The sequence below is a fragment of the Colobus angolensis genome, unplaced genomic scaffold, assembly GCF_000951035.1.
Source record: "Colobus angolensis palliatus isolate OR3802 unplaced genomic scaffold, Cang.pa_1.0 Scaffold114, whole genome shotgun sequence".
NCBI classification, from domain to species: Eukaryota; Metazoa; Chordata; class Mammalia; order Primates; family Cercopithecidae; genus Colobus; species Colobus angolensis.
Genome location: NW_012112475.1, coordinates 372966 through 383813, shown reverse-complemented (window position 1 = coordinate 383813; position 10848 = coordinate 372966). Strand labels below are relative to the sequence as shown.

Sequence of the window (10848 nt, the reverse complement as noted above, 5' to 3'; positions counted from 1 at the left end):
AAACCACCCATTAAAATATTATTCAATTTGGCATCTGTTAGGCATAACAATTAGACTAGCCAATGCAGTCACAATACTGAAATTGGTATGTGTATGTGTATGTAGATACAGCCCAAGAGGTTAAATAATTTTAGTGTTGTTAAGAAAAAATTATTCTGATTTTTTTTTTTACACAAGGACAATTTTAATCCCGCATTTTCCTATAGTAACATCCAAAGCTGGCTATCTATGGATTGAAACTGCATTTGCTAAGAACTGTGGAGCACATGATGATACGGGCACACAGACATCTTCCAGCACCAACAGGATACATATGTAACACATACCAGATAGTCTCAATGGATAGATGTGCTTCAAAAGTAATTCTATTTAGTAAAATTCATAGTTAATGCAGAATTTCATGTTTTAATTTTACATCTTTCGAATACTTTACATTTTTCTAAGTATTTTTTTTTTAAACCCCTCATTCAAGATTATAATTTGCATGGCAATAAACAATGGTTTCATGGGCTCTAAGTTTCTTAGAAGTGCTCACAGCAATTTAGAACACCATGAGTCTTCCTTCCACTTTGCAGCGTCTGATTTAAAGTTAATTAAATTCATCTAATGCATCATTAAAACTGTCATTTTGTCTTGTGAGAAGAGATGTTTCAATTGCTATTTCCAGGACTATATATTGAGCATGGGTGTACAGTATTTTTAATTGGTTAGCAGAATTTTACTCACTTAATTTATAGCCAGAATAAGAAACTCTAGCCTCTCTGAATGACCTTCCACTCAGAACAATGATGATGATTAATGCCTAAAATGTATCTGGGGTGCCCTGCCTTAACATTACCAAATGTTTCCAAGTAATCTTAGAAAATACGATTATTTAAACGTATGCATAATATTCTACCACACAATGTACCATCACTTTTTTAACTATTTTCCAATTGTTCATTTATAACATTTGCAATTTTTCATTATAAATAATATTGTGATCAATACTTTCATCCATAAGGTTTACACAAGACTGGTTATTTCTTCTAATGTCTTCTAATGTCAAAGAAGTGGCTTACTGGTTCAAACAGTGCACATATGTGGTTTAAGGCTTTTAGTATACTTTACCAAATAATCTCCAGAATAGCTCGAACAACTCCTACCAACAGTATGTTATTGTGCCCATAGGGTGGACTTTGTAACAACAAAGCAAATTCAACCACAAATCTATTAGATTCACACCGATCTCAAAACTATCACATGAAAGAAGCAAGGAGACATATTACTGGTTAGGAAGCCAAATTCAAATTCTTTTAAAAAATCACTCAGCTTTAGATCAGTAGAATAATCAACAAAAATGCTCCCCATAAAAAGTCTACCAGGTTTTTCAAAAAATATAGTTAAAAAGAGAGAAAGAGAAAGTCAGGCCGGGCACAGTGGCTCATGCCTGTAATCCCAGCACTTTGGGAGGCCAAGGTGGGCAAATCACGAGGTCAGGAATTTGAGACCAGCCTGGCAAACATGGTGAAACCTTGTCTTTACTAAAAATACAAAACTTACCTGGGCATGGTGGCGGGCACCTGTATTCCCAGCTACTCAGGAGACTGAGGCAGGAGAATTGCTCGAACCTGGCAGGCGGAGGTTGCAGTGAGCTGAGATCGCGCCACTGCACTCCAGCACGGGCGACAATGTGAGACTCTGTCTCAAAAAAAAAAAAAAGAGAGAGAGAGAAAGTGAAAGAGAAAGTCAGTACCAAATGACCAAAATTTTTTTTTTTTAGACGAGTCTCACTCTGTCATCCAGGCTGGAGTGCAGTGGCGCGATCTTGGCTCATTGCAACCTCCGCCTCCCAGGTTCCAGCAATTCTCATGCCTCAGCCTCCTGAGTATCTGGGACTACAGGTGCACGCCACCATCACCATGCCCGGCTAAATTTTGTATTTTTTTTTAGTAGAGACGGGGTGTCACCATATTGGCCAGGCTGGTCTCCAACTCCTGACCTCATGATCTGCCCATCCTGGCCTCCCAACGTGCTGGGATTACAGGTGTGAGCCACCACGCCCAGCAATTGACCAAAATTTTTTATTTGGCTAAATTCTATTAATGCATGAGCATGACAGTCTCCCTGTTTATTTGACTTTGGCAATTAACTTGTACAGAACAGTGAAAATGCCGAGGACAAAGGCAGTCTGCAGTTTTACCGTAGAATATATATATATATACACACACACACACATACATATATATACACACTACAGTAAATATATATATATTCTACTGTAAATATATATATATATTCTACTGTAAATATATATATATAGGCCTCCCTTTGGCCATATCAACTCCCAGTTCAGGCCATTAAATACAGACAAATTTTCAAATTCACGTCTTTACTTCTCCAAGATCTTCGATGCTGTCATCATCTACCTCTGGCCATTTTTCGGAATGACATCAATTATGTCATCTGTAAAGTCTCCCTGAGTGATAATTTCATCCTCCCCATTACTGAGGCAGCACAGGAGAATTTTTGAGCAAAAAATCTTTGTGCTTCTTTAAGATCAATTTCAAAACTTGCAAGGCCATACACTCTTGTCACATATTTCTTCTTTGCCCTGGGAATTTGGGCTATAGTAACCTTTTGTGGTACGGTCTTTTTTTTGTTTTATTTGGCATTTTCTACCTCTCTTCTGTTTTTTCTTCTCTTCTTCTTCCACTGCTGTTCCTTGACCCTCACTAATTCCAGCTTCTTGTTTGGGTGAATTTTCTACAGTAAGTTTTGCAAGTTCATTTGGAAAATTCTTCTCTCACCATTGTCTACAATGAGCAACATCAGGCATATATTCACAGTACTCTACTCTGTTGGTAATGAACAGACTCCACAATAAAGGACTTACAGTGGGTAATCGGCATCTAACTTAGCACTGTTCCTTGGGTCTCCTTTGCAATCAGCCCCACTGGATTCAGAAATCTCAGCTCACTGCAACCTCTGCCTCTGTGGTCAAGCAATCCTCCCACCTCAGCCTCCTAGGACCACAGGCACATGCCACCATGCCTGACTAATTTTTTGTATTTTTGGTAGAGATGGGGTTTCGCCATGTTGCCCAGGTCGGTCTTGAACTCCTGACTTCAAGTGATCTGCCCACCTCGGCCTCCCAAAGTGCTGGGATTACAGGCATGAGCCCCTGTGCCGGGCCTTCATCTTTTATATTTTTTAAAATTGCAGATAAACGTGAAGCTCCCTTTACTGATTAACTCCAATTCCCACAACTCTTCTATTTATTTCTTTTCCTGTGTACTTTTCTCCTCTCTCCTTTCCTTTTCTGCCTGTTTTGTACTCCTGTCTTTAATTTAAAAATCTAGTGAGTTTAACATTTTATGTTTTTAGGTTTTTTTGTTTTAGTTTGAGTTGTCATTATTGTGTTTTTGTTTTTGTTTTTTTGGTTTTTTTTTATTTTGAGACAGGGTCTCACTCTATCACCCAGGCTGGAGTGCAGTGGCATGATCATGGCTCACCACAGCCTCAACCTCCCAGGCTTAGGTGAGCCACCTGCCTCAGGCTCTCAAGTAGCTGGGACTACAGGCATGAGCCAATGTACCCTGCCGTGTTTAACATCATATATGCCTCTCTCCTAAATAGCCATTTTTAGAAAAGACTGATTTAAATTGATATTTACCTCACATGGTCCTCAATTGAAACAGGTTTCCATCTTATTATGAAAGCTATGATTATTACATTATATAATGCTTTTTTTTTTTTTTTTTTTTTTTTGAGACAGAGTCTCCTTCTGTCACCCAGGCTGGAGTGCAATGGTGTGATCTCGGCTCACTGCAACCTCCGCCTCCCGGGTTCAAGTGATTCTCCTGCCTCAGCCTCCTGAGTAACTGGGATTACAGGCGCATGCCACCACGCCCAGCAATTTTTTTGTATTTTTAGTAGAGACGAGGTTTCATCATGCTAGTCAGGCTGGTCTTGAACTCCTGACCTCGTGATGTACCCGCCTCGGCCTCCCAAAATGGTGGGACTACAGGAGTGAGTCATTGCACCCTGCCAATGCTTTTTCTTATATGACTTTTTTTTTGAGACATGGTCTCACTCTGTTCCCCAGACTGGAATGCAGTGGCACAAACACAGCTCACTGCAGCCTTGATCTCCTAGGCTTAAGTGATCCTCCTGCCTCAGCCTCCCAAGACAGCTGAAACTATAGGCATGCACTACCGCGCCCAGCTAATTTTTTTAATTTTTGTGGAGATGAGGTCTTGCCATGTTGTCCAGGCTGGTCTCAAACTCCTGGTCTCAAGCAATCTTCCTGACTCCACCTCCCAAAGTGCTGGGATTACTGGCATAAGCCTTGGTGCCCTGTCTTGTGTGACTTTTAAATTGCCCCTGAGGGCCAGGCGCAGTAGCACATGCCTGTAATCCCAGCACTTTGGAAGACCAAGGAGAGCAGATCGCCTGAGATCAAGAGTTCAAGACTAGCCTGGCCAACATGGTGAAACCCTGTCACTACTAAAAATACAAAAATTAGCCTGGTGTGGTGATGGGCACCTGTAATCCCAGCTACTCAGGAGGCTGAGGCAGGAGAATCGCTTGAACCCGGGAGGTGGAGGTTGCAGTGAGCCGAGATCACGCCACTGCACTCCAGACTGGCAACAGAGCAAGACTCCGTCTCAAAAAAAAAAAAAAAAAAATTGCCTCTGAAGGCAAGTCTAGAATTCAAAGATATTTTAATCTACTTGCAGCATTAGAATGAACTTATGACATCTCAATATTACAACTTTGGGGAAAAACATTCTACTGACTGTCTCAATTCTGGCTGAATTAGCTAAAAACTAAAATCAATTTTAAGTTATTAAAATCTCATTACTTAGGCCACAGCTCATTTTCAATCAAAAATATTATTATTATTATTACCAGAGTTAGCTGGAAATCATTGTCTGTTTTCATAGGTCAGATTTATTCTCAGAGGGCAAATCCTCACAACAAAAGAAATATTCAGGCCAGGCACAATGGCTCACCCTTGTAATTCCAGCACTTTGGGAGGCTGAGGAGCGAGTGTCTCTTGAGCCCAGGAGTTCAAGACCAACCTGGGCAACATTGTGAGACCTCACCTCTACTAAAAAAATAATTGGCCTGGCATGGTGGCTCACACCTGTAGTCTCAGCTGCTTGGGAGGCTGAGGTGGGAGGATCGCTTGAGCCCAGGAGGTCAAGGCTGCAGTGAACTATGATCTTGCCATTGCCTTCCAGCCTGGGTGACAGAGCAAGATCCTATCTATAAAAACAGAAAGAAAGAAATATTCAATGGAATATGTTGTAGCCTCTCTGAAAGGGATGCCACTCATTTGGAATAACAGCAAGTCAACGTTAGAAAAGAACTTAAAATCGAATAATTCATCAGCCTGGGCAACATGGTAAAACCCCATCTCTACCAAAAGTACAAAAAAAAAAAAAAAATTAGCCAGGCATGGTGGCACATCCCTGTCGACACAGCTACTGGGGAGGCTGAGGTGGGAGAATTGCTTGAACCCTGAAGGCAGAGGTTACAGTGAGCTGAGATGGCACCACTGCACTCCAGCCTGAGTGACAGAGCGAGACCCTGTCTCAAAAAAAAAAAAAAAAAAAAGCCACCCTGTAAAGCAGGAAATTCAAGGAGACTACCAGAGGGAAAAGGCTGCAGAGTCTGGAGAAGAAAGGGCACTCCTGCCTGCTACACAGAACCACTTTAGAGAGGGGGGCTCAGCAGGAGCCACACAGAGGTGAGTGTGGAGCTCTCTAGGAGCTGCAGACCGAAATCAGGGGTCTGAGGAAATTAGACAGGCCCGAGACCCCATACGTGGAACCACTCTCTTCTGCATACTCAAGGCATTTGTTTCACTTGTGCCTCAACTCTAGCACTTCTCCCTCCTCCTTTTGTTAGTTACTTGTCTCTCTTCCCTGAAGCACTGAAAGCCATTTAAAGGTAGGGCATTCGTTCTTCACATATATCGAACATACAGTAACTTGATTCAGTTGACAGAAACATTTCCTGAGGCCTTATTTTGCACTGAGCACAATGTTAGGCCCTGGGTTTGTGTGGCCTGGGGGTGGGGTAGTGGGTATGGAGATGAATAAGGCACAGGTTCTGCCCTTGATGAATCCTCAGTCTAGAAGAGGCAGACAAATGAACAAATAATTACGATAGAATGTGTTCAGAGAAGAGAGATTAACTCCCCTGGAAGGGAGAGCCATCAGATAAGACTTTTGAATAGCATTCAAAACATATCTGTTAGCCAGGCTCAGTGGCTCATGCCTGTAATCCCAACAGTGCGGGAGGCTGAGGCAGGAGGATCACTTGAGGTCAGGAGTTCAAGACCAGCCTGGGCAACATAGCAAGACCCCCCATATCTACAAAATATTTTAAAATTAGCCAGTCGTGGTGGCGTGTGTGTGTAGTCCCAGCTACTCAGGAGGCTGAGGTGGAAGGATCACTTAAGCCCAGGAGGCTGAGACCACAGTGAGCTATGATTGTGCCACTGCACTACTGCCTGGACAGCAGAGCAAGACCCTGTCTCTAAAAAATTAAAATATAAATAAAAGTAAACGTGATGATTGATTGGCTATTCTAGGACAACACTAAATAAATGAAACATATTGCCACCCTCATGCTACCCCAGAAATTATGTCTGATCATGGACATTACTGATAAACCTGAGTGGACTTTACTGAAAGTCCCTCAGCTAGCCTCCTATGCTCACCCCAGCCAGGCTCTTGCCGCAGCTGTAACATAACCCAGGTGGGTGGAAGATGTAGGGGGAAGCAGGGTCCCCCTGCAGCTGCTGAACCTCTGGTGTACAGAATTGAGGTAACTAATAATGACAGGTGGTTCTCCCCTGGGCACTGACCCTCAGAATTTGGGACAGCTAGATTGGCTAAGAAACTAAACCCCAACAAAATTGTGTGTTGCCTTTCCCAAGTTTTAGCATTTCAGAAACAGTGGCCGATGAACCAGAAGGGTAATAGAGTTTGAGAGTATCCCAGGGCAAAAAGGGGCCTCAGGTGAAAGAAGATACACGACAAGCAAGCTGTATGTTTTGGTGACAGAGCAGTAGTTGTTGAGAGCAAACCCCACCCTGAATTTGAACTATGAAAGGGAAGGAGAGTCCTACAAATTCCTCAACATCGTTGTCACAAACTGTATATGACTCTCCATCCAGCTTCTTTAAATCTTTTCAGGCTATGTCAGGTAGCATCCGGTATTTTATTTCTATAATATCATCCTTTGTTTTTGTTTTTATTTTTATTTTTAAGACAGGGACTTGCTCTGTTGCCCAGGCTGGAGTGCAGTGGCACAATCATGGCTCGCTGCAACCTCAACCTCCTGAGCTCAGGCAATTCTCCCACATCAGCCTCCTGAGTAACTGGGACCACAGGCGTGCGCCACCACGACTGACTAATTTTTAAATAATTTGTAGGGACGAGGTCTCCCTGTGTCGCCCAGGCTGGTCTCAAACTCCTGGACTCAAGCGATCCTCCCACCTTGGCCTCCCAAAGTGCTGGGAGTACGGGTGTGAGCCACTGCACTTGGCCATCCTTTGTTTGTTTGTTTTTTTAATTACAAAGTAATAAAAAAGTAAATAAGACACGCGTATTTTTAAAAATTCAAATACAGAAGTACATAAAGGAAAACATGCATGTTTCTACTTCACTCTCCATCCTCAATCCCACTCCTAAGGAGCAATCATCACTTAAATGTTTATCCTTCCAGACTTTTTTCTCTGCATATGCAAACATGTACATATTTGAATATGTTTTGATATTTACAGGATCATATTTTTTATAATTTTTTTTTTTTTTTTTGAGATAGAGTCTCACTCTGTTGCCCAGGCTGGAATGCAATGGCACAATCTCAGCTCACTACAATCTCCACCTCCCGGGTTCAAGTGATTCTCCTGCCTCAGCCTCCTGAGTAGCTGGAATTACAGGTGCTCAACACCATGCTCGGCTAATTTTTGTATTTTAGTAGAGACGGAGTTTCACCGTGTTAGCCAGGCTGGTCTTGAACTCCTGACCTCGTGATCCACCCGCCTCGGCCTCCCAAAGTGCTGGGATTATAGGCCTGAGCCACTGTGCTCAGCCACTTTTTATAATCTTTAATTTGTTTCGGTATTACATTTTTAAAATATACTCTGTACCAGTACCAGTCTAGAATGATGTGCCCCTTTCAACAAGACACTTTCGCCACTGTAGAACTACACTACTACTACCTAAACTGAAAGAAATCAACAACCTCCCCTGCCCTTATGTATCTGTGATTGTGGATGAGCCACATGCAGGTTATAGGAATATCATATACAAACATTCTGAGGTTTTTCAGGGCCAGAGAAGCCATTGTGGACCCAGAGAAAGCTATGGACCGTCTCCCTGAAAAATCACATATGCACAATGTTTCGCAGACAATTTCGAGGTCAAGAATTCCCTCTTGCTATCATTTCCCTTTCTTCCCAAGTATATGCTTTGTTTCAAAAGCCTGATCAAAGGAAAGCCTGCCTTCATCTGCACTAACCTGAATGAGTCTGCTGAAGTCTGCAGCTGCTCCTCCATGCTGGGGTCCAGCTGATACTTTTTGATTTCTGTTCACTTTCCTTCATAGGGATGAACCTCACCCAGACTCCCCAGGTCTCTGGCCATTGGTGCTTGGCAGGGCTGGTGGAAGCCACTATTATGACTAACTGAGCCTAGTCACTTCCCCTCCAATGCCAGCTTGCTGGCTACCCAGACACTCTGGCTGCCTTGACTAGTGTCCCTAGCAAAGCCCAGGGCAGGCGGTCAGAGTTGTGCCTCATGAACACCTAGTGTGGTCAGCAGCTGACACTGTTCACTGTCTTCAAGAAGGCTGCTTAAACAAACAAACAAAAAATACTAAAACAATGTTAAAATAAAAATTAAAAGGGAAGCCAGGCGCAGTGGTGCCCCTATAGTCCCAGCTACTTGAGTGGCTGAAGCAGGAGGATTACCTAAGGCCAGGAGTTTCAGGCCAGCCTGGGCAACACAGTGAGCCCACATCTCAAAAAAGTTAAAAAGACCGAGTGCAGTGGCTCACGCCTGTAATCCCAGCACTTTGAGAGGCTGGGGCGGGTGGATCACCTGAGATCAGGGGTTTGAGACCAGCCTGGCCAACACGGTGAAACCCCATCTCTACTAAAAGTACAAAATTAGACGGGCATGGTGGTGGTGCATGTCTGTAATCCCAGCTACTCAGGAGGCTGAGGTGGGAGAATCGCTTGAACCCAGGAGGTGGAGGTGCCTTTGCCTCTTCTTCTGTTCTCATCTCTCGCTACGCCTCCGTCCCAATAGGTACTTAGTCATGCCACATGACTGGGAGACTGTAGTCCTTTCCTTTGCTGTGGGGAACAAGGCCTTAACCCTGAGGGATTAAGATACAATGCTATCCCCAGTGCTGTCGCTAAGGGGATTCCCTCAGTGCATACTCAGGACGCTGAGTGTACCCTACTCAGGGATGATCTCGCCACTGTTGTCTCCTATATTCCCTCAAGCAGAGATCTTACATATTAACATACACGTGTGCACACACATCAACAAGACTCCTGGGTTACATCAACCAATTGCACTGCACCCGTACAAACCCTCATTGCTGTTACCACTCATGAGGGACACACTCACTGCTATTAATACAATTGCAGCCCCAGAGTGGAAGAGGGAAGTGAATCAGGCGCCGGGCAGTGGGCTGCTGGGCTCGGCTTGCTGAGGTAGAGGCAGTGCCAAGACGAGGCCTTTGCCGCTGGTAGGGATTGGGATGTCGAAGAACAGTGTCGTTGGCCCGGTTCTGGAAGGTGGATGTGGATGAATATGACGAGAACAAGTTCGTGGACGAAGATGAAGATGGGGGCAACGGCCAGGCCGGGCCCGACGAGGGCGAGGTGGACTCCTGCCTGCGGCAAGGAAACATGACAGCTGCCCTAAGGCAGCTCTGAAGCACCTCCCTATCAACACCAAGAGTCAGGCAGTGAGGGATCGGGCAGGCAGCATTGTCTTGAAGGTGCTCATCTCTTTTGAAGAGGATATTGAAAAGGCAGTTCAATCTCTGGACAAGAATGGTGTGGATCTCCTAATGAAGTGTATTTATAAGGGATTTGAGAGCCCCTCTGACAATAGCAGTGCTGTGTTACTGCAATGGCATGCAAAGGCACTTGCTGCTGGAGGAGTAGGGTCCATGGTTCGTGTCTTGACTGCAAGAAAAACCGTGTAGTCTGGCAGGAAGTGGAAATCTGCCTCAGGAGTGGGAATTGCTGGTACAAAGACCAAAACAACCAAATGCCACCGCTGCCCTGTGGGTAGCATCTGTTTCTCTCAGCTTTGCCTTCTTGCTTTTTCATATCTGTAAAGAAGAAAATTACATATCAGTGTTCCTTTAATGAAAATTGGGATAATATAGAAGAAATTGTGTGAAAATATAAATGTTTCATCCTTTCAAAACCGTTTCAGTGATGTTTATACCAGTCTGTACATAGTATAATTTACATTCAAGTTTAATTGTGCAATTTTTAACCCCTATTGGCTGGTTTTTTGTTTTGTTTTGTGTTATTTTTACCTAATACTGAGAGATTTGGTCAGAATTTGAGGCCAGTTTCCTAGCTCACTGCTAGTCGGGAAATGATATTTATAAAAAATATGAGAGACTAGCAGCTATTAACATTGCAAAACTGGACCATATTTCCCTTATTTAAGCAAAATCTGTTTTTGGAATCAGTGGTGGGTGAATACCACTACCGAGTTCTAGCTTTGCTTCTGCCTCCTGATGATCGGTACTGCGGGGTTAAGTGTGCTACTTTCTCTCAGCTCTAGCTTTGCTTCTGCCTCCTGATGATCG

At 43.6% G+C, this 10848-nt stretch overlaps 2 pseudogenes across 1 annotated transcript; one reads left to right on the top strand and one right to left on the bottom strand.

The window, feature by feature from the left end:
* Nucleotides 1-2194: 2194 nt before the first annotated feature.
* On the bottom strand, nt 2195-2955 carry LOC105524995 (annotated as a pseudogene).
* A 3694-nt stretch (nt 2956-6649) lies between these two features.
* On the top strand, nt 6650-10818 carry LOC105524993 (annotated as a pseudogene). Its single transcript, XR_001003838.1, has 2 exons — nt 6650-6739; nt 9767-10818. The product of XR_001003838.1 is annotated as an actin-related protein 2/3 complex subunit 5 pseudogene (transcript).
* Nucleotides 10819-10848: the final 30 nt, after the last annotated feature.